The sequence below is a fragment of the Artemia franciscana genome, chromosome 20, assembly GCF_032884065.1.
Source record: "Artemia franciscana chromosome 20, ASM3288406v1, whole genome shotgun sequence".
NCBI classification, from domain to species: Eukaryota; Metazoa; Arthropoda; class Branchiopoda; order Anostraca; family Artemiidae; genus Artemia; species Artemia franciscana.
This window is the reverse complement of record NC_088882.1, coordinates 34,090,362-34,115,722: the sequence shown is the minus strand read 5'-3', so window position 1 is coordinate 34,115,722 and position 25,361 is coordinate 34,090,362. Positions and strand designations below refer to the sequence as shown.

Here is a 25,361-nt window from a genome sequence, read left to right as displayed (position 1 = left end):
AAAACACACTATACGCATAAAGGTAGTCAAAAGGTCACGGAAGCAATACTTCAGGATGGGTTTATGGTATAAAGTTGGAACTTTCGGCTTGTGTCGAGGGGCACTTCAAAAAACCAAAGGTGCTGAGTGTATATTGCTACTTATTCTACACCGGCAAATTTCAAGAAGCGCTTTGGTGGATAAACTTGGTAGAAGTGATGAAAGACTCGAAAGTAAAGTAAATTAATTAAAGTAAATTAAAGTAAATTAATAAATTAATAAATTAAAGGAAAGCCAAGACAGATAGTCTCTGTAAGAGGTAATGCTGGCTTAACTTTTTCAGAGTTGTATAAAAATATTAATTTCTCTTCTTGATCATCCATCCTTGGGCAGAACTAAGGTAGATAGGCATAGAATACGAATAATTCAAATAGCTCAAAAGCTATGCCAAACTTTTCTTTTTGTTTAAATAATCCTGTATCAAAGGGCATGTCTAGGTAGGTTAGGAGGTTTGACCCGCAACCCCTAATTACTTTTCCAATTGGTAAAAACGTCATAAAACGCATAAAAATATATTTTTGATGGGTTCTTTGAAGTTTTCTCTTGTACTCCCCATTAACAAAAACCTGGATATGGCCTTGTCTGTATTAGAGAATAGTATAAACACATATGCAGGTATAAAAAAAGGTCCAAAGCTGCCAGTGGCAGAATTTGAAAGAATTCCAATAGCTGCTGACACTTTAGCAGCAAAACTTGTGTTTTGACAGATTTTTTTTTTGAGCAAAAGAATTTTTATATGTAAAAATGGTATTTTCAGATAAAGTCTGCCAACAGATTTCACTGGGCCATGAAAACTGCCAAGCAGTCTACTAAGCTACTCCAGTTTTTGTATGGCGCCATATATGCACAATAATACATAGCCGGCATCCTATCTTGTGCCTTATATATTGTTACGTGAAACACTGTATTAGACTTTGTTTGAATTTTTCGTTTTTTCTTTAACTCCCTTTCTTTATGCATATCGTTTGTGTATTCCTTGTTTTTATCATATTTTTCCATGTTTGTTAAAGTTAGTTTTTTGGTGTATACTTTTTTTCTATCCCTTTTTTGCCGTTGATAAGGGTTTCCAGGAGTGAAGCCAAAACATTTGAACTTTCGTTATTATCTGCAAAAACTTTTCCTACGAAGTTTCATATCTTGTTTAAAGTTTTCCTAGTTTTTCAATATTTACATTTAGTTTTAATTAGAAAAAGCGTAACATTCTGTAACGTTCAGGAAAAATCTTTCTAAAAAACTTGGGCTCCGCTCCTCCCCCCTCCCCTGAAAAAGTGTCTTTAACCCATAAAAGGTCTTCTTGGGAACCCACGACACGCCAAAGATTTTGCAAATTTATTTCATAGAACCTTAATAATCGTGCTTGTTATACCTGTATACACCTCTCACCAGTAATATGCAAGTTCTATTATACCTGTATGACTTGTATTCTGGGAAATTCTGATCAATCTGAATAAATCGGTCACTGGTGCTATAGTAATCTAGCAAATAACCCAAAACTAGATTAATTAAAAGATCAATATATAAGCTTCATTGAGAATAGGAATAACATCAGTCTATTGGATTTGATTCAACAGCAACTACCTCAAATAATGGTAAACACATCAATCTTATAAGGTTTCACTAAAAAGCTGGTATTTTTAAATTCGGCTAATCTTACAGTCTTATGATCTATTATAAGTTTAGTTTTACTTTGCATATTTTGACCCTGACCAGGCGGTCATTTCTGCCAACTGATTTGGGTGATATTTAACTCATTCATGTTTCGTTTTCATATGATTGAGGCTGATGTTCTCTATATGATTGAACCACATATGTTTTGTCAGCCCGTTTAACCTAATAAGAGAGTTTGCACCCCAATTTTCCGGCTCTAAGTTCTTTACTGACTGGCTGAAAATGTTATGGGGAGGGGAAACATGGCGCCACTGCGTGAGAGTTTAAATGAGTTTGTGCACGGTTCCTAGTTTTTGAAAGCAACCTATAAACTTTCTGTAAAGGAATAAGGCTAGACACAGTTTCTACATTTCTGTCTAAATAAATGATTCGAGTCCAAGCTAAACTTGTAGGAGGCATGATGTAAGGACGGTCGTATTGCTGGTTTTAGTTACCGTTTGTTTTTTTTTTTTTTTTTTTTTTTTTGCCAGCCGAATTTTATTTCCTCTCGTGTTTATATTGCTGAAGATGGTTATTAGATGTATAGCCAAAATGGTGAAATTCTACTTTCTACAATTTTTGCCTATAAAAGTTCCTCATGGCGTGTTACTCTTTATTGTTACTAAAATATTAATATAGTATACAACATTGTTAGTACAATATCAATTTAGTATACAATATTATTAATACAATATATAATACTATTAATATAATACATTGCGCTTTATCATGATTTCTAGGATAGGAAAGGGAAATATAAGCAGATAGGACGAATGTTCTTCAACTAGACTCTTAAATTGTTCTCAAGTAAGGGGCAATTTAAAAAATATCGTCTTTATTTTAATTTAATCAGAACGCTAATTCGTGTCTCTAGCGTAGAGGTCAAGAGGTAATATCTTTTTGTCTAAAGGGGCGAAGCAGGGGTACAATGAACAGATTGGTCTTACGAGACCATTCACAAAAATGACAATTCTGTAACCTTCTGTTGTAGTTTTCATCTAGCCAACCTATTTTTCATTTTCTAAATATATCCCTGCTCAAACGTATGTCTTTTGCTGGTGCCATCTTGATCAAATATAAACTACCCAACGATACACCCTCCCTAAAGATAAACCAATTCGTGGGTGCCTCCCTCCACAAACATAAATTACCCAAAGATACAAAATTCTCGGAATATTAATCTGGAATTAACTCTAATTACACTCTATTATAACGGAATTACCTCTATTATAATGAAACTATATAAACCCTCGTAGGTGTCTGAGCTCAAGAGTTCCTTATCAAACAGTTCGTGGTAACGAACTGTAGTAAGGAGCGACCAGACTCAATAGTAACCGAAACTCTAAAAAATGGAATTTTGATACCAATTGTTATATCAAAGAATTGCATTTTAATGCTGATTTTAAATATATAAGTTTCATCAACATTTGTATTACCCATCAAAAGTTACGAGCCTGAGAAAATTTGCCTCATTTTAGAAAATAGGGGGAAACACCCCCTAAAAGTCATACGATCTTAACGAAAATCACACCATCAGATTCAGCGTATCAGAGAACCATATTGTAGAAGTTTCAAGCCCCTATCTACAAAAATGTGGAATTTCGCATTTTTTGCTAGAAGACAAATCACGGATGCGTGTTAAATTGTTTTTTTGTTTGTTTTTTTTCCCAGGGGTGATCGTATCGACTCAGTGGTCCTAGAATGCCGCGAAAGGGTTCTAATGGAAATTAAAAGTTATAGTGCCCTTTTTAAGTGACCAAAAAAATTGGAGGGAACCCTCCCACGCTCATTTTTTCCCCAAAGTCACCGGATCACAATTCTGAGATAGCCATTTTATTCACCATAGTCGAAAAACCCAATAACTTTGTCTTTGGGGACGACTTACTCCCCCGCAGTCCCCTTGGGAGGGGCTGTAAGTTACAAACTTTGACCCGTATTTACGTATAGTAATGGTTACTGGGAAATGTACAGACGTTTTCGGGGGATTTTTTTGGTTTGGGGGGGATTTTTGAAGGGGGAGGGTTACCGGGGAGGATCTTTCCATGGATGAACTTCTCATGGGGGAAGAGGCTTTCAATGGAGGGGGTGCAGGATTTTCTAGTATTATTTAAAAAACAATGAAAAAATAAGTATGAAAAGTTTTTTCTACTGAAAGTGAGAAGCAGCATTAAAACTTAAAATGAACAGAAATTATTACGCATATAAGGGGTTTACCTCCTCGTAATACCTCGCTCTTTACGCTAAAGTATTTTTAGTAATTTCAACTATTTATTCTACGGCCTTTGTGATTCAGGGGTCATTCTTAAGGAGTTGGGACAAAATTTAAGCTTTAATGTACCGAGCGAGGTATCGACGAGGGGTGAGCCCCCTCATATACGCAATAAAAACATACGAATATAGAAGTTTGCTACGTAATTTAATTCGTAAGTTACGTATATTTTTTACTTATGAAAACGTTCGTAAAAAATTATAAGCTATAGTTGCCTTTTTAAGTAATCAAAAATCGGAGGGTAACTAGCCCTCCTCCCTGGCTCCTTTTTTCTCAAAATCGTCCGATTAAAACTATGAAAAAGCCATTTAGCTCCAAATAATTAATATGCAAATTTCGTTTTAATTATTTATGTGCAAAGAGCCAAGATCAAACCATGCATTAATTCAAAAACGTCCAGAAATTAAACAAAAAAAAAACAAGTTTTTTTAAATGAAAGTAAGGAGCGACATTAAAACTTAAAACGAACAGAAATTACTCCGTACTTGAAAGGGGCTTTTCCTCCTCAACGCCCCGCTCTTTACGCTAAACTTTTTTACTGTTTTAAAATGTAGAGTTAAGAAAGAGTCAAACTTTAGCGTAAAGAGCGGGGCGTTGAGGAGGAAAAGCCCCTTTCAAATACAGAGTAATTTCTGTTCGTTTTAAGTTTTAATGTCGCTCCTTACTTTCATTTAAAAAAAATTGTTTTTTTTTTAATCATGACCAATTCATGACCATTTGTTTAATCAGTATCAATTCAAGTAATGTTCAGTGATTTGGAAAATAATGAATTTGAATTCAGCTTACAGCCAAAATAAATGTTTATCAAAAGATAGGCTACAGAAAATGACAACTCAGGTTACTTGAGAATAATTGCCTTAAATCGACCCACTGCACAAAACTATATCTTTATATTGACCTCTCTGTTTCGCTTTTTGTTTTACTTTGCCAGAAGAAATCTTATTTTTTAGAAGCCCAAATTTCCCTCCAATATAATACCAATTTGAGAGTATAGCTCATTTAAGAATTTAAAGAAAAACACAACAATTGAAAAGTGGATTGACTAGATAATCCAAATATTGCTTTAAATGGCCATTTTTCTACAATATACATCAGATTGTAATTATTCTCTTGCTGCTGATAGTATTTTTTCAATCTTAAAGAAAAGGAGAAAGAGAAAGTACATTTATGTATATACATTAAGTCAAAACAAAATAAAAAACTTCTCTACTATTTCTTACGCTTCACTAGTCACGAATTAATAGGTTTATTTTTACTTTAGATGCAACTTGCAATTGTTTTATTCTGCTTATTTGGTAATATGATGGCACAAGATTTAGACCAAGCTATTTTGCTGACTGACTCAAGTGAAGATCTTGAAGACGCAGATCTTAGTTCTGTGGCATCACGGAGCTTGCATCCGAATCTTGGCTATGGTTATAACACAGCCTCAAGTTATTACGGTACTCCTCAAATTTACCCAATGCAGAGCTATGGAATGTCACAGGGATACTATGCACCTTCTTATGGGTCACCGTATATGCATTCTGTGCAAAGTCCATACATGTCCCCATCATACGGAAGCTATGGTGCATACCGCCCATCTTACGGTCATCCAATTCACGCGCTAAAGGCGTACAAGAAGGCAATGAAAAAAGCTATTCATGGGCATTTCTAAGTTACAATTGTGATTTATTTATTATTTATTAAAAATTACGCGAATATCATTTAATGCATTTCAACTTAGCAGACGGTGTTATAGGAAATACTGTATTTTTGTACAGTGTCAAACAGACATGACCTTCAGTAGATGGAGTAGCCTCCACCTGTGATACCTGACCTTAGTGATATTCTCTGAGAAGGAGGGCATCTAGATGAAGCGGGTAATACAGCAGTTTTGCTGACAAATAAATAGCACCCGAAACGCAGCCCCACAATCAACTTTAGAAGGTTTCTCTATGGGTGACGAATTCTCAAGGGGGCGGAGCATAATCTTCCCACTCTTTCTTTGCAAATTGCATCCTTTGCCTAAAGGAAAATTGCTCAACTTGCAGCTTTTTTCCTAGGGGCTATGGGGAATCGTGCTCCCGCAAAGGCATAGTTTTTGGGATTTCCTCTGTAGCTACAAGACAAGTGTCGTTTTTTCATCTTTTAATGACAATTTTAATGATTTTGATTTTCCTGGGCTTAAAAAAAGAGGATGCTCCTCCTCTAGATTTTTATCTAGGCTAATACCTCAGTGGTTTCATAGTGCCTAATTTTGGACAACTATTTTGTTAAAAAAAAGAAAAAAAAAATCAAAACTTCACTCCTACAACAACCTATAACCGTCAAAATACTTTGTTATATTAAGTTCAATCATTTTTTTCTTTTATTGCTCTTTAACCGTGTTTTTTTTTCAGTTTCGTAGGGGCTTTTTTGGAGGGTAAAGATCATCATCTCCCCTAACTTTTACAAACTTATGGCCTAGCTCTAATTTAAGGGCTTTTTAGAGGGTCAGAGGACACCACCCTATCTCCTAACTTTTCAAATCACATTGGACCCTTTTTCCCATCTCTCGACTTACTTCTTTGATATTTTCTTTCTTTATTGCTCATTAAACATGTTCTTACATTTTTGTACACTGCTTTAAGACTCCTAACTTTAGCTTTTTAGCTCTGCCAACACTCCTACACCAAGCTATATTAGTCAGAAGACTATTTTATTAACTTCAAACATTTTTTTCTTTAATTACACATTAGCCTTGTTTTTAGCTTACGTATACTCCTATAACACTCTAAGAATTTAGACTTTCAGCCTTGACTACTCTCCTACAACAACCTATACTAGTCGAGAAACATTATTTTGGGAGATCTTAACACCAAAATTGGGAATGACTACACTTTCTGTCCGGAGGTCCTCGGAAAGCATGGTATTGAAGAGCGAAATGACAATGGGGAACTGATTGATTATGCCCTTTTACATGACCTGGTAAAAGGGGGAAGTCTTTTTCTGCATCCAAACATACCTAACTGTTTCTGGACTTCACCTGATGGTCGAATCAGAAACCAATTTGATCATTATCTCATTAAAAGGAAATGGTGCTGAAGTCTGCAAGATTTGAGAGCTTATAGAGGAGCAGATGTAGCAGAAGCATTATTTTGGGAGATGTTAACATCAAAATTGGAAATGACTACACTTTCTGTCCGGAGGTCCTCGAAAAGCATGGTATTGAAGAGCGAAATGGCAATGGGGAATTACTGATTGATTTTGCCTTTTTACATGACCTGGTAAAAGGGGGAAGTCTTTTTCTGCATCCACACATACCTAACTGTTTCTGGACTTCACCTGATGGTCGAATCAGAAACCAATTTGATCATTATCTCATTAATAGGAAATGGTGCTGAAGTCTGCAAGATTTGAGAGCTTATAGAGGAGCAGATGTAGCAGAAACATTATTTTGGGAGATGTTAACACCAAAATTGGAAATGACTACACTTTCTGTCCGGAGGTCCTCGAAAAGCATGGTATTGAAGAGCGAAATGACAATGGGGAATTGATTGATTATGCCCTTTTACATGACCTGGTAAAAGGGGGAAGTCTTTTTCTGCATCCACACATACCTAACTGTTTCTGGACTTCACCTGATGGTCGAATCAGAAACCAATTTGATCATTATCTCATTAATAGGAAATGGTGCTGAAGTCTGCAAGATTTGAGAGCTTATAGAGGAGCAGATGTAGGATCTGATCACAAATTAATGTTAGCCACCATTCTCTTGAAAATAAAGAAACATACAGAAAGTTGCCCACTACCTGCAAAACGACTTTTCGCATCAGCAAAGCTAAAAGACCAAGAAATGAATACGTTGTTCAGTATCAAATTATCCAATAAGTTTCAAACCCTTGATTTGCCCGAAGATGCAGATTGTGAGACAAAATGAGGGAATATGAAGTCATACTATCAAGAAGTGGCGGAGTCAACAATTGGGTACCGTCCGAAACTGGATTATGAGTGGCTCTCCCAAAAGACGTGGGACCTGATCGCTGAAAGGAAAAAGATAAAAAGCCAATCCCTGGATGTACTAAGTGTACAACTAAACAAGCAAAGTGATTATAGGACAACAAAGATATCAAGAAAAGTGCACGGGCAGATAAGTAAACTACATCGAGCAAAAAGTAATACAAGCTGAAGATGCAGCAAAGAGATGAGACTTTAGGACACTTTATAAACTAACAACAACAGTAAGAAACAGCAAGAGATCGATTCCAGATAGACCTGTAGGAAATTCTAACAGCGTTGTATTACAGAGCGATCAGCTATTGATGAAACAATGGGCAAACCATTTTGAAAAGCTTTTGAATAGACCACCACCTGAAGAGCTTTAAGACATATCCTCTATAGCTTTCCTCAAACTTGACATCAATACAGAACTCCAGACTCTTGACGAATTACTGACAACCACAAAGAAATTAAAATCGGCAAGGTACCAGGCTAAGACCGTATCATTGCGGAGTTGACAAAGGCATCAAACTGTTCCTGGATATCTATATGACTGTCCTTGTTCCGAAAAATTTGGATGGTACAGAAAGTATCAACAGATTGGAAGCGCAGCACACCCATAAGAGTCTTCAAAATAGGCGATAAGATACTACCTGGGAATTAGAGAGGCATTAGTCTCTCATCCATACCTGGTAAACTTCTTGGACTAATAATCCTCCACAGAATACAGAGTCCACTCGACAAGTACTTGAGAAAAGAGCAACATGGCTTTAGACCCGGACGTTCATATACTGATTTGATCTTCACCCTAAGGGTGTTAATAGATGATAGCCGAGAGTGGCAAAGCAAACTGAACATGCCATTTTTAGACTTTTAAACGGTCTTTTATTCGCCGCATTGTGAGACTTTATGGAAATGACAAACCTTTTATGGGATCCCTGAGAAGTTGGTAGCCCTCATAATGGTTCTATACGAAGGCTCTGAATATTGTGTTAAAACGACAGAAGGAAGGACAAGATACTTTCGTGTCCTTTCTGGTGTTAAATAAGACACTGTTTGGTCACCTTTCCTGTTTGCCCTAGCCATTGACCATCTGATCCGTAACAGTGGCACCCGAAGCATACAAATTAACTTAGAACACCAAATTAATGATTCAGACTTTTCCGATAATATTAAGCTCATTGATTCCTGTAAACAAAGACTAAAAAAATTACTAGAAGCTGTACGTCACAGAGGTAGAATTATGGGACTAAGAATCTATGCAGAAAAAACAAAAAGTATGGCAGTAACAGATTCATCTTTACACCTGAGATGCGGTAACCAGGACATTGAGCAGGTTCTAGAGTTTAAATACCTTGGAAGCACAATGATAAATATGGGATCAACTGGAAAACATATATCATGCCGCGTCGGGCAGGCCTCCGGTACATTCAATAGACTGAAACCGGTATGGAGGTCGCAGAATTTCACCCTCCGAATCAAGTTTCGTCTATTCAATAGCAACAACATCCCCGTCCTGTTATATTCTTCCGAAACTTGGCATCTGAATAACAAACAAGAAAGGTAAATTCTAGCTTTCGAGAATACATGTCTCCGGAGAATACTAAACATCCATTGGTCACAAAAAGTCTCTAATAAGAAGGTGAGACAGATGACCAGACAACCCATAGTGACAGATGTTACTAGGACACGTCGGTGGAAATATCTGGGGCATGTACTTCATATGGAAGAATCCTGGATCCCAAAAGTGACGTTCTAGAGGCAACCAGAAGGAAGAAGAAGAAGAAGCAGGCTGCGCAATACGCTCCGGTGCACCTATCAGACGGACCTACAAAACATAAATGCTTCCCTTCAACCGACGTGGGAGGATGTTCTTGCTGCGGCGCACATGAGGGATGACTGGTGGCTTCTCGTGCTCTGGACGTCTCTGGAGGCACAAGAGGATCTAAGGTCTAAGGAAGGTTACCTAACTTCACTTCTCGAAGGTGTTCTGAATTGTACGGGAGTATCCATTAAACTTTAGAATTGGGCCCTGCCATTACGAGTATATTAGTGACATATGCGCAAAAACTGATTCCAGGTGTCAAACAACAAGTACAAATTTATATATTACAATTTGTTTAAATTATCAAGAAAAATTTCAAGAAAAAAATTGAAAAAAATCAAATCAATCTAAATGACATGGAAATTTGAAGAAAGCTGTGAATTTCAAAAGATCAGAATTTACAGTTCACCTTTGAATTTAGTAATTTACGCCTTATCAATATTACAAATTAATGAGTGTGCTAATTTCGATATCAGAAGGAGAGACATTGCTCATTGTTGCGTGACGGTTTTCACGAAAAGCTCAGTTTAAAAAAAAAACCTGTCATCTGGCATTAGTAACTTAAAATTTAAATCTTGAAATTTAATTTTTGCAATAATGAAGGTATTTGGGGTCGTCTAAGCAGAATTTGGTTTTGGTTTGGGGCTCCCAGGCAACAAACAATATATATATATATATATATATATATATATATATATATATATATATATATATATATATATATATATATATATATATATATACTAGCTGTTGGGGTGGCGCTTCGCGCCACCCCAACACCTAGTTGGTGGGGGCGCTTCGTGCCCCCCAAGCCCCCCCGCGCGCGTAAGTCGTTACGCGCCATATTGGTTACGCGCCATTGTAGTTGTGTCCCTCTGTCCCATCTGTGAATATAGATAGATATAAATATATTTTTAACTACGTAATACTTGCGAATATACAACATTCTTGGCTGTCCCATTGTCTGTGCATATAAATAGATTGTCAGGTTTAACTACGTAAAACTTGCGAATATACAACATTCTTGGCTGTCCCATTGTCTGTGCATATAAATAGATTGTCAGGTTTACCGACTCTTGAACATGCAACATATAATTTTCCATGGGTAAAACAGTCTGTATTCAGATCTATACCTCATTATTCTAATGATTGCCCTTGAGCTTTGTTGACGGTGACTGCTAATCGAACATTCCCTGTGTCCCCGTCGTCATTTACATATCCGCCTGTGCCCCCCGGCGTCTTCGTTGTTGTTGTTTCCCTGTGTCCCGGTCGTCATTTGTGTCCCGGTGTCCCAGTCTGTAATTTCTCTTTGAGTGTCACGGTCGTCAACTATATTCCCTGTGTCCCGGTCGTGATTTGTGTTCCGGTGTCCCGGTCTGTAATTTCTCTTTGAGTGTCCTGGTCGTCATTTATATTCCCCGTGTCCCGGTCGTCATTTGTGTCCCGGTCGTCATTTATATTCCCTATGTCCCGGTGTCCCGGTCGTCATTTGTGTCCCGATGTCCCGGTCTTTAATTTCGTCAGTCGACAAACATGACGTTTGTCGACACACAAACATGACGTCACTCGACACACACACACAGACAACTATATATATATATATATATATATATATATATATATATATATATATATATATATATATATATATATATATATATATATCTATATATATAAAAATAAGTTGTCTGTCTGTGGATCTGTGGATCAGGTGACGTCATGTTTCTGTGTCGGCTGACGTCATGAAATTAACAGCCGAGGAAGCTGCTCAAAGAGTTTATGCCAAAAAACTTGCTGCTGATAGAGAAAGTAAGAAAAGAAAGCGTTCCGAGGAATCACAAGAACAGCAAGAAAACAGGCTTGCGGCTAAAGAACGCAAAACCGCGCAGTTAGATGAAAATCCACCTGGACAGCGAGAGTCAAAACATATCAAAACTGAAAATGATAGCGATGATGATTGGGTTTGGGATTTTGACTTGGATAAGGTCATCAATGCCTACCAGATTTAAGTTAAAAAAACAAAGGTTCGTCGATATGTACTTCATAGTGACACTGAAAAATAAAGAAGAAAAAGAAAACTGAAAAAAGAAAAAAGGTAAAAAACTAAAAAAAAAACTATAAAGAAAAAACACTCAAAGAGAAATTACAGTCCGGAACACAAATGACGACCGAGACAGAGGGAATATAAATGACGACCGGGAACCTCAAAGAGAAATTACAGACTGGGACACCCGGACACAAATCACGACCGGGACACAGGGAATATAAATGACGACCGGGACACAGGGACACAACTACAACGGGGACGCCGGGGGCACAGGCGGGATATATAAATGACGACCGGGACACAGGGATTGTTCGAATAGAAATTACAGACCGGGACACCGGGACACAAATGACGACCGGGACACCGGGACACAGGGAATATAAATGACGACCGGGACACTCAAAGAGAAATTACAAACTGGGACACCGGGACACAAATGACGACCGGGACACAGGGAATATAAATGACGACCGGGACACAGGGACACATCATTAGAATAATGAGGTATAGATCTGAATACGGATTGTTTTTCCCATGGACAATTATATGTTGCATGTTCAAGAGTCAGTAAACCTGACAATCTATTTATATGCACAGACAATGGGACAGCGAAGAATGTTGTATATTCGCATGTTTTACGTAGTTAAAAACATATATTTATATCTATCTCTATTCACAGGTGGGACACAGGGACACAACTACAATGGCGCGTAACTAATATGGCGCGTAACGACTTACGCGCGCGGGGGGGCTTGGGGGGCGCGAAGCGCCCCACCAACTAGGTGTTGGGGTGGCGCGAAGCGCCACCCCAACAGCTAGTATATATATATATATATATATATATATATATATATATATATATATATATATATATATATATATATATATATATATATATATATATATATATTACACGAAAATATGACAAAAAACACTAAGATTCATAATCCAAACTAGGGAGCAATAAGATAAGTGCCTCAAGACCCTCCCCTCCATTCCTATATAAATGGAGTGCTATCATTAGTTTGGAAAATATCGGGTAATACTTATCGGTAACTTTCTTAAGGAAGAAATGGTTCTGATTTAATAAAAATAAGCTTTTAAGCTTTAAAACCTTATATATATGAGATACCCCCTCTCCTTGCATGATAAAAAAATATATTTTTTGAACTGTTTGGGAGAAATGTATTACCTTTTCAGTGAAAATAGGAAAAATTTTAAGGGCCACTCCTCCCTGCCCGATAGAAAAATACATTTGGGCACCTTCTATTTATACTGCTAACTCTCGTCAAAATTTCATCTTTTAATCAATTTCATTTAAACATAGAAAAAAGGGGTAGACAATAAAGCAGTCAAAAACACCAATTTTCAATATTTTAAGCAATATACAAAGTTCTGAGTAACAAACAAATTATCTGGGCCAAAAGGGGCTAAAATGAAACGACAGCCCCTTATTATATGTAGTAATCTCTGTTCCCTTAAGTTAGATTTCTTACCCGTTCCAATTTCTGCTTTTTTTAAAATTAATTTCTTCCTTAGGGTTAACAGTCCCAAGAGAAAGATAATGATAATGACTACTTTCCTATAGTTCTATGGCACAAGTATGCTTTATTTTCATTAGCTTATCCGTAATATATTTTCGTAAGTGAAATACTTTATTCTATAGGGAAATATAATTTCTGGAGAGATAAATAGTGCTTCTCTTTTAAACTTGAGCGGTTGGCCAATATCGAACGTTAAACCACAAGACTGTGTAACGAGTGGAAAGTGAAATTTAACCTGATTGGCTATACTTCATTAACTTTTCAATTCTGTGGAAAGAACAAAATGTTTCAGAGCCACAAAATATTTTACAGGTAGTTTCTCTCGTTCTCTGTACTGAAGCATTACGTTTTCCAAGCAGTTTTTGTTCTTTGGACTAAAAACTTATTGTAGCCAGGGCAGATCGACAAGAATCTATTTCTAAAGAGACCAAAACTTTGGAAGGGGATGCGCCCAAAAATTTGAAAATGCAAAAAGGGAAGATTTGAAAAATAACTAACAGCTGAAGATAAATCGTCAGGATATAAGGAGAACAGACCCAAAAGCCACAATTCTGTTTAAATGCTTATTACAATCAGAGCTGTTCCTAGGGCCGTTGGTGCTTGGGGAAAAATAATACAGGGTACATCTCCCGACTCAAATATAACCAAAAAAATTTCAGATCAAAAAGAAAAATTTGATCTAAGTGCACAATGCCTAATCCGTGGTGCCTCCTCCCTTTGGCTGCAGCACCTGGGGCAGCTGGCACGAGTGCCCCCCTAGGAGCAGCTCTGGTTACAATCACGTTTTACCCTCATTTATTTTTTTTTCGTCAGCAATGACACCAATATTATGTTCTAAATGCTTAAAATAAAGACGAGCTAAATATAATTGTCAATAATGTGACACATACATGTTATTCGACATATCAAATTAAAGGTAAATAAAGAACACATTTTGATAGGCTGAAGCAAATACATTCAAAATCCCAAATCTGATTTATAGCAGGTCTTTATTTTGCAAATAAAAACTGAAAGTGACTATTTGAAGTTAAAGTGAACCTGAAAGTTGACCCAACTTAGGAGACAGGGGTCTGAGATCCCCCCTACTTCCAAAATCTCATGATTTGTGATTTCCGGTCCCAAAATATTGAAGGTTAACTTAGATTAAAAGCATCAAAACGTGAAAACGTACGAAGGAAACAAAAAAGGATAGTCACTGCCACTGAAAAAGCCAAATATCAAACAGTTCGTGGTAACGAACTGTAGTAAGGAGCGACCCGGCTCAACAGTAAACGAAACTCTAAAAAACGGAAATTTTATGCTAAAATATACATCAATCATGCTGATTTTAAATATATAAGTTTCATCAAATTTGGTTTTTGTCATCAAAAGTTACGAGCCTGAGAAAATTTGCCGCATTTTGGAAAATAGGGGGAAACACCCCCTAAAACTCATAGAATTTTAACGAAAATCACACCATCACATTCAGCGTATCAGAGAACTCTATAGCAAAATTTTCAAGCTCTTATCTACAAAAATGTGGAATTTCGTATTTTTTGCCAGAAGACAAATCACGGGTGCGTGCTTATTTGTTTGTTTTTTGTTTTTTTTCTTTTCCCAAGGGGTCATCGTGTCGACCAAGTGGTCATAGAATGTTGCAATAAGGCTCATTCTAACGGAAATGAAAAGTTCTAGTGCCCTTTTTAAGTGACCAAAAAAATTGGAGGGCACCTAGGCCCCCTCCCACGCTCATTTTTCTCCAATGTCAACAGATCAAAATTTTGAGATAGACATTTTGTTCCGCATAGTTAAAACCTTAATAACTGTGTCTTTGGGAATGACTTACTCCCCCACAGTCCCTGGGGGAGGGGCTGCAAGTTACAAACTTCGACCAGTGTTTACATATAATAATGGTTATTGGGAAGTGTACAGTCGTTTTCAGGGGATTTTTTTTGGTTTTGGGGGTGGGGTTGAGGGGAGGGGGCTATGTGGGAGGATCTTTCCCTGGTGAAAAATGTCATGGGGGAACATAAATTCAATGAAAAGGGCGCAGGATTTTCTAAAATTACTATAAAAAAAAACAATGAAAAAATAAACATGGAAAAGTTTTTTCAATTGAAAGCAAGGAGTAGCATTGAAACTTAAAACGAACAGAGATTATTAAGCATATGAGGGGCTCTAAAAATACTTTAGCATAAAGAGCGAGGTATTTAGGAGGAGATAAATACCTCGCTCTTTATGCTATAGTATTTTTAGTAATTTCAACTATTTATTCTACGGCCTTTCTGATTCAGGGGTCATTCTTAAAGAATCGGCACAAAACTTACGATTTAGTGTAAAGAGCGAGGTATTAACAAGGGTACAAACCCCCTCATATACATAATAAAAATTTAAGAATATAAAAGTTTGTTACGTAAGTTAATTCTTAAGTTACGTATATTTTTTACTAATAAAAATATTCGTTAAAAATTAAAATTTATAGTTGCCTTTTTGAGTAACCGAAAAATTGCATGGCAACTAGGCCTCCTTTCCCATCCCTTATTTCTCAAAATCGTCTGATCAGAACTAAGAGAAAGCCATTTAGCCAAAAAAGGAATTAAAATGTAAATTTCATTTAATAATTTATGTGTGGAGAGCCAAAATCAAACAGGCATTAATTCAAAAACGTTCAGAAATTACATAAAAAAAACTAGTTTTTCTAACTGAAAGTAAGGAGCGACATTAAAACTTAAAACGAACAGAAATTAATCCGTATATGAAATGGGTTGTCCCCTCCGCAATCCTTCGCTCTTTACGCTAAAGTTTGACTCTTTACCACAATTCTGCTTTTTAAAACAATTAAAAGCTTTAGCATAAAGAGCGAGGGATTGCGGAGGGGACAACCCATTTCATATACGGAGTAATTTCTGTTCGTTTTAAGTTTTAATGTCGCTCCTTACTTTCAGTTAGAAAAACTAGTTTTTTTTATGTAATTTCTATCAAGACCACCACTCATCCATCCTAAAAAAATACAAATTAAGAATAAAAAACAAAAACATATAGAAAAGCCAGCAGGAACAAAAAAAAAGGAATCATATTGAACCGCATTCCATAGTAAGCAAAAGTTGAAGAAATACATTCTTAAAATAACTGCCTTAAGAAAATATCTGTATTTTTAGCTGATTCAAGAACGATAACTCTTATTTTCGGTTAATAATAGCAGTAAAATGTAATTTAAAAAAAAAATCCCAGGAATTTTTAAAAAGAGCCTGAAACACGAGAGCTTGAGGAAATGCTGGGAAGAAGACTGGAAGGCTCAGGCAAGGCATAGGTTACAGAGATCATAACTGATGACAGTTGTATCCTTTGCTCTCAAATAATTTAATTTGTATTTTTTTTTATTTCGCTAGAAATTTTTCATCATCATTCCGTAAAACAGTAATATTAGCTTAAAAATTGGCAAAAAACAGTGATTTTCCTATCCTTCAAGTGAAAGAGTGCAATGAAAAATATTGAGTGGAAAAACACAAGTTGGCAACTCTGACTGTAATATTGTAAAGAGATGTTAAGTGGCTCACTTTAAATCTTTTTATCATATGTATGCGTTCTTTATAAAATCATCTCGATAACTCAATCACGAAGCAACCCATGGCACCAAAACGGGCCTTATAAAGATCAAACAATAGCCCGTAGGAACCATCACTACATTTTTAAGAAAACTGCCAAGTGATAAAAAATTGTGCTTTTCAGTTAATTTAGGAGAATTTTATTTCGATAGTTATTTAATTTTTTATTATTACGATTAGTTTTAATAATAAAATAATATTTTGAAAACAAATTCACGGGAATTTTGACAGACAGCCTGAAACTCCACAAAAATCGAGATGGATCGTATTGAAAAGTACAACATTGGAATGGCCAATGTTGAACTGGAACATCATAGAGAGCTCTTCAAGGACTTATGCAAAGGATAATATTTATGTCTAATTGATTTTTATAAATTCAACTTGTAAGCACCATTATCAAGCGCAATCATGGTTGCAGCAGCAGCTGCAGCCTAGTAAAGAGCAAACCACAACCCATAGTAACCAAAAATTGAAAACACGTTTTTAAGAAAACAGCCTAGTGAAAAAATTGCCATCTTGCGCTGAATCAGGAATGGTAACTATTGTTTCGGTTAATCTTAAAAGTGAAAGTTTACTGAGGAAAGAAATTTATGGTGATTTCAAAAAAGAGCCTGAAACCTATTGAAGATGGCTTAGGATCAAAATAAAAAGTGCACCATTGGAATCAGAATAGTTAGAAACCTTGCTAATAGTAGGACTATTACAGTCCTCCAGCTTGAACTCCAAGGAAAATTACTTTTTTGCATGGGTAGCACTGATGTCTCTTTTTTTCGTTTTTTTTTTTACTAGGGCTAGCGAATGACCAGAACATCATAGAGAGATGTTTAAGGCCGTGATTAAGTGAACTGATGGAACTCGGAAATCCCATGACAATTTATATTTAAAAAGTACTCAGGTATTCATTGGCGGAAGATACCGCTTTTAATATTAGGCCGTAGTTTCTTGAAGATGCTACAAAATGTTTGCTAGGATTTGGCTCTATTTCCTCTAATTGCTTAGAAATCTTAGAAAATGTCTAGCTCTTTTTCACAAGTGTACTCTATGAAGGATATTGCTTTTAGAACAAAATCGGTACTATCATGAGCAGAAGACATAACCTGCAAGATGATTGCAACCATTTTTCGATGTATTTTCCTGTTTTCGAACAGTCCCATAGAATATTTTCAGCTACCTGAAATTTTTACAAGTTTTTTGCAGGAAAGAATCGTTTCAGATCGCCCTAGGGACCAGATTGACAAGCTGGTATAATTAACCTGCTATTTCCGCCAATGAATAAGTGCAATTTGAAGGGTTTTTGACAATCGACGGTCTCTAGAGAATTGAGAGAAGGAAGGCTACCCTAGCGTCAATTTTGAACCTCGATGTTTTCAAGTTCACTTAATCACGGCCTTAATGGCTCATTTGAACAAAAATTAAATTTGCTAGTGCCTCTTTAAGTGACCGAAAGATTGGACAGCAACTATTTGTCAATTCTACCGTCCGTAAGTTTGATATAGTACTAAAAACAACACGTTTGGTGTCACTTCTTAAGTAGAAAAGTTTGGAAGCATAAAATGATATCATCATTGTAATAATTATGGTCCAAAACCCTTAAATGGATGGTTGAAAGAACACCTCTCGTATGTTCCACCTCCAAGCCCACTTAATAAGCTACACAACTAAGGTAAAAATATCAAAATAGATTATTAGAGGCGTGGTTCTGTTAGCACAACGTCACAACGTTGGACTTCCAATTAGTGTCTTGCTTTCGATTCCTGCTGGTTTTCTTTTTTTTAATCACGGTTTTTTCCCCTGTATATGATCATTTTCGGATAATTTCAATGTTTTTCTAAATGTGATGTACTCATTTTTTAAAGCATGACCCGGGAAGGTATTTTGTCATGTATTTTAATTTAAAAGGCAATATAGGTCACCCAGGTCAGGGTTTGCAACAACATTCTTAGTAGATCACAAAATCCATATCAAAAACAAATTGCGTAATTTTGTCAAAATCCGGTGGGAGTCGGGGAGGGTCAAAGTTGGAGTCAATTTTCTCAAAATAGGTAAACATGACAGAGAAAACTGAAAACAAGCCAAATAGTAATAAAAAGGGAAAGATATACTAAAGTAAGCTGACATGTTTCAGTGGATACTTGAATTATGTGTGCTTATCTTAGTTTTGACAACATTTTTAGAGAAACTAAATTTTCATCAGGGGCGGGTAAATTGGAGTCTAGAGGAAAACCAAGGTCTGCAAGGGACAGTTGCCTCCTCTTTCCCATAGTAAATTACACTCCTGACCCTAATCCCTTGCCACTTAGTGGTTAGAGAACTGTACGCATGTGGTTCCGGAACTACTCAAAGTTGTATATTAAAATAAGTATTACTTATTAATATGCTTACTTATTCAAATTATTTACTTGAAATTTCTATCGTAATATTCTCTCCATACGTAAGATTGTGCATCCAGAGAAAAAGAAAGACAAATGAAAACTGTTCTGTAGTATAATTCAGGTAATTCTTCCCAAAATTTTTCAAATGAAAACAGACATAATTTATAATACTGTTTACCGTACCTACACAAGAAACGTTTTTTTTTTTTATTTCAATTCATTTCTAACTAATGAGTGTCTTTTCCGTATAGGGACAGGTCAAACAACTCCCTAAGCCTAAAGGCATATTTCTGTTGACCTAGCAAAATTTTTCACATGCATATCGATATGCAAAACTGTCCGCTTAGTTAACCTTTTTTGTCGAAGCTACTCGCCTAGAAATACTTTCTTAATTGTTTCTAAATTTAATTTTTATTAAACAAAGAAATAAATATCTATTTCTTCTTTTATTAAAAGGAAAATACAAAATGAAACGACACCATATTTTTATTTTTCTTTGCGCTCAAAGCTTACTTTCCTTCAATTCTTCCACAGGTTCTTCGTTCCACTCCTTAATAAGGGTTGAGGTGTCTTACCTCCCCTAGGTTGGAGGTGATTAGAAATTAAAAAAAAAGTTTTCAACTGAAAATAGGGAGCAATATTAAACTTAAAACGAACAAAATTTATTCCGTATAAATAAAAAAGATCATGGCAGTGTTGTTTCTAAATTAAATGAATTAAAAAGCTTTTTTCCACAAAATAAGTTTTTCACAGAAAAGTAAAAAACTCCATTAAACCAAAAATGAGCAAAGATAAAATCAAATAATTTACCAAGCGTAAAACTACCACAAGTCAGCATCGATAAATAAATGAAACTCAAAACGAATTGATGTGACAATAAATAGCCAAGTCAAACTCAAAACGAAAAGAAATTAACATGAGTAGGGCTCAAAACCCCTATGCCTTCCCAAGGCCAAAACATAATTTGCACTTTACTTGAAAAAGTACCAATGATTGTCCATTGTCAGTTTAATATACGTATACTGATATTTATTGATCAAAATATTAATGATGTTTGATCTATTAAAACTATAAAAGTAAAAACATTAAAATTCTTCTCAGTAAAGTGCAGTCAATTATCTTTTATCACTGGAATACAAGGTCACTGAAAATTATCACAGTAGTAGTTTTAGTGAAAGTAATAGTAGTTACATTGTTAGTGTTGTATTAGCAGTAGTAGTAGCAATAGTAGCAGCTCTACTAATAGTGGTAGTAACATGGGCATATTGCCTTTTGGTCAGTTGAACATCGCTTCCATTATGCCCCAGAAGCTTTACCTTGACGCGTTAATGCGTTTCAAAAACGTTGTTGATGTGCGCTTTTGACACCCTTTTTACGCCCTTTCCCACTTAATACTCTAAAGTTTACAAGTTGTTGCAATCGAAGTAGTAGTCGAATAGTTCAGTAGCAGTAGTAGCATAAGGAAAAATAGCAGTAGTATTAGTATTAGTAGTGACATGCATATACTGCCTCTTTGTCACTTGATCTCCCCCTTTGAATATTCTCCGAAAGATTCAACTTAATACCCAAATCGATATTTAGATACGCCCTTTGGACAATCTACATGCGCATAGAACGTTTTAATTTAGTTTAAATTCACCCTAAATACTCTGTCAAATTTTCGCCTTCATACGTTTAGCCTTCATTTTACTAGTATCATAGTAGTAGAGGTAGTAGTAGGACCAGTAGTAGCATTAAAAGTCTATAATTATTAGTAGTAACAGTAGTAGCAGCAGTATTAATAACAGTAGTAACAGTTACATTTTTCCTTTTGGTCAGCTGAACATCTCAATCATGATACCCCTGAAGTTTCCTCTTGGTGTGATAAGTCGTTCCAAAACTATTGCTGATACGCCCGTATAAGGAATCTGTAGGCACATAGCATGTTCCAATTTAGTTCAAATTTCCCCTCAATGTTTCCTCAGATATTGTTTCCAATATCCTCAGCCTTAGTAGTACTCGCTACAGAAGTATTAATTTTAGTGATAGTAGTGGTAGTAGTAATAGTACTTTTGGTAGCAATCAAAGCAGCAGTAGTTTTAGTAGTGGTAGCGTCCAAATATTGCCTTTTTATCTCTCTTTTCATTTCCTGAAAATTCCAAATTAATATACTCAGTCATTCCTGGTGGAAACCCTTTTGACAATCCATTCACACATAACATTTTAGGATGTAGTTCATAACTGCCCTCAACATTCCCTCACAGATTCATCTTAATGACCTTCTGGAAAAGTAGAAGTCAAACATGCATACCTCTTCTCAATAATATATACTATATGTAAACAATGAACAAATTGCATAACTTGCAGCCCTAGCCCTGAGGCCTCCGGAAGGGGGGGGGGTTCTATCAAACTTCGTTTTGATAGAACCTCAAATGTCCCAGGGGCATAACTTACAACCCTCGCCCTTAGGCTCTGGTGACTTGTATCAACCTCAAAAGCCTTGTTATATGATCTATGGACTACCTTGAATAAAATGCCAGTCTCAAAATATTTATTGGATGAAAACACGACGTGCTTGTGTTGGTATGTGGGGGGGGGGAGGGTAACTGTTTTCTGATCACTTTGAATCAAACAGTTCGTGGTAACGAACTGTAGTAAGGAGCGACTCGGCTCAATAGTAACCAAAACTGTAAAAAATTGAATTTTGATATCAATAGCTACATCAAAAGAATCGCATTTTAATGCTGATTTTGAATATATAGATACCATCAAGTTTAGTCTTACCCATCAAAAGTTACGAGCCTGAGAAAATTTGCCTTATTTAAGAAAATAGGGGGAAACACCCCCTAAAAATCATAGAGTCTTAACGAAAATCACACCATCGGATTCAGCGTATCAGAGAACCCTACTGTAGAAGTTTCAAGCTCCTATCTACAAAAATGTGGAATTTTGTATTTTTTGCCAGAAGACAAATCCGGGTGCGTGTTTATTTGTTTGTTTTTTCTTTTTCCCAGGGGTCATCGTATCGACCAACTGGTCCTAGAATGTCGCAAGAGGGCTCATTCTAACGGAAATGAAAAGTTCTAGTGCCTTTTTTAAGTGACCAAAAAAATGGAGGGCATCTAGGCCCCCTCCTACGCTCATTTTTTTCCCAAAGTCAACGGATCAAATTTTTGAGATAGCCATTTTGTTTAGCATAGTCGAAAACCATAATAACTATGTATTTGGGGATGATTTACTCCCCCACGATCCCTGGGGGAGGGGCTGCAAGTTACAAACTTTGACCAGTGTTTACATATAGTAATGGTTATTGGGAAGTGTACAGACGTTTCCAGGAGGATTTTATTTTGTTTGGGGCGTGGGGCTGAGGGGAGGGGGCTATGTTTTAGGATCTTTCCTTGGAGGAATCTGTCATGGGAGAAGAAAAATTCAAGGAAAAGGGCGCATGATTTTCTAGCATTACTATAAGAAAACAATGAAAAATAAACATGAAAACGTTTTTTCAGATGAAAGGAAGGAGTAGCATTGAAACTTAAAACGAACAGAGATTATTACGCATTTGAGGAGTTCTAAAAATACTTTAGCATAAAGAGCGAGGTATTTAGGAGGAGATAAATACCTCGCTCTTTATGCTAAAGTATTTTTAGTAATTTCAACTATTTATTCTACGGCCTTTCTGAATCAGGGGTCATTCTTAAAGAATTGGGACAAAACTTAAGATTTAGTGTAAAGAGCGAGGTATTGACGAGGATACAAACCCCCTTGTATACATAATAAAAATATAAGATTATGAAAGTTTGTTACGTAAGTTGCTAATTTATAAGTTACGTATATTTTTTACTAATAAAAACGTTCGTTAAAAATTAAAAGTTCTAGTTGCCTTTTTAAGCAACCGAAAAATTGGAGGGCAACTAGGCCTCCTTCTCCACCCCTTATTTCTCAAAATCGTCTGATCAAAACTAAGAGAAAGCCATTTAGGCGAAAAAAAGAATTAATATACAGATTTCATTTTAATAATTTATGTGCGGAGAGCCAAAACCAAACATGCATTAATTCAAAAACGTTCAGAAATTAAATAAAAAAAAACGAGTTTTTTTAGCTGAAAATAAGGAGCGACATTAAAACTTAAAACGAACAGAAATTAGTCCGTATATAAAATGGGTTGTCCCCTCCGCAATCCCTCGCTCTTTACGCTAAAGTTTGACTCTTTGCCACAATTCTACTTTTCAAGACAATTAAAAGCTTTAGCGTAAAGAGCGAGGGATTGCGGAGGGGACAACCCATTTTATATACGGAGTAATTTCTGTTCGTTTTAAGTTTTAATGTCGCTCCTTACTTTCAGCTAAAAAAATTAGTTTTTTTATTTAATCTTAAAAAGAACGTTATAACTTTTCCAGATTAAATTAGAAATAGTCGTTTTCCCGATTTGACTATCTGGGGTGGGGAGTGGGAGGGGGGGGACGTTAATTCGTAAAAATAGAAAAATAGAAGTATTTTTAACTTACGAACGGTTGATCATATCTTAATGAAATTTGATGTTTGGAAGGATATCATGTCTCAAAGCTGTTATTTTAAATCCCGACTGGATCTGGTGACATTGGGGGGAGTTGGGAGGGGGAAACCTAAAATCTTGGAAAACACTTAGAGTGGATGGATCGGGATGAAACTTGGTGGGAAAAATAAGCACAAGTCCTAGATACATGATTGACATAACCGGGACGGATCCGACTCTTTGGGGTAGTTGGGGGGGGATAATTCTGAAAAATTAGAAAAAATGAGGTATTTTTAACTTACGAAAGATGAAGCATTTCTTATCAGAAATGTTTCATCTTATCAAGATGAAACTTGGTGGGAAAATTAAGCACAAGTCCTAGATAAATGATTGACATAACCGAAACTTTAGAAAGTCTTAGATACGTGATTTACATAATTGGAACGGATCCGCTCTATTGGGAGGGGGTTAATTCTGAAAAATTTGAAAAAATGACGTATTTTCAACTTACGAAGGAGTGATTGGATCTTAATGAAATTTCATATTTAGAAGGACCTCGTAACTCAGATCTCTTATTTTAAATCTCAACCGGATCCAGCATAATTGGGGGGGGGGCAGTTGGGGGGTACCGGAAATCTTTGAAAATACTTAAAGCGGTGAGATCAGGATGAAACTAGATGGCAAGAATAAAAACCTTTCTAAGATACGTGACTGACATAACCGGACCATATCTGCTCTCTTTGGTGGAATTGGGAGGGGGGGTAATTTTGAAAATTGAGGTATTTGTAACTTAGGAAAGGGTGACCAGATCTTAAGGAAATTTGATATTTAGAAGGATCTTGTGCTTCAAAGCTCGAACTTTAAATTCTGACCAGATACTATGACATTGGAGGGATTGGAGGGGGAAACCGGAATTCTTGTAAAACGTGAAAATTGGGGTATTTTTATCTTACGAATAGGTGATCGGATCTTAATGAAACTCAATATTTAGAAGGAATTCATGTCTCAGAGCTCTTATTTCAAATCCCGACCAGATCTTTTGACATTGGGGGGAGTTGGAGAGGAAATTCTTGGAAAACACTTTGAGTGGAGGAATCGGGATGAAGCTTGGTGGATAGAATATGCAAATGTCCTTGATACGTGATTGACGGAATGTTACTGGATTCGCTCTCTTTGGGGGAGTTGGGGAAGGGGATCAGTGATTTGGCGAGTTTGGTGCTAGGGCGATGAAAATTGGTAGGCGTGTCAGGGAGCTGCACAAATTGACTTGATAAAGTCGTTCTCCCAGATTCGACCATCTGGGGGGCTAAGGGAGAGGAAATATTAGAAAAAATTAGGTATTTATAACATACGAGTGGGTGATCGGATCTTAATGAATTTTGATATTTAGAAGGACATCGTGACTCAGAGCTCTTATTTTAAATCCTGACCGGCATTAAGCCTCTTATTTTCCTTTTAAATCAATCTATTGATTCATAGAATTTTGTTAGAGCTCATACCATATGATCTCTTGGCTATTAGCTCTTCATGCCTCGTCACAAGTGCCATATGAGCTCTTAGCTCTTGTTTTAACTGAAAGTAAGAAGCGACATAAAAACTTAAA

At 36.2% G+C, this 25,361-nt stretch overlaps 1 long non-coding RNA gene across 1 annotated transcript; it reads left to right on the top strand.

The window, feature by feature from the left end:
* The first annotated feature begins 1,293 nt into the window (after positions 1–1,293).
* LOC136040166 (uncharacterized) lies at positions 1,294–5,661 on the top strand. The gene is made up of 2 exons (XR_010620634.1): positions 1,294–1,628; positions 5,217–5,661. It is a non-coding gene; the product is annotated as an uncharacterized LOC136040166 (long non-coding RNA).
* The last annotated feature ends 19,700 nt before the right edge of the window (positions 5,662–25,361 follow it).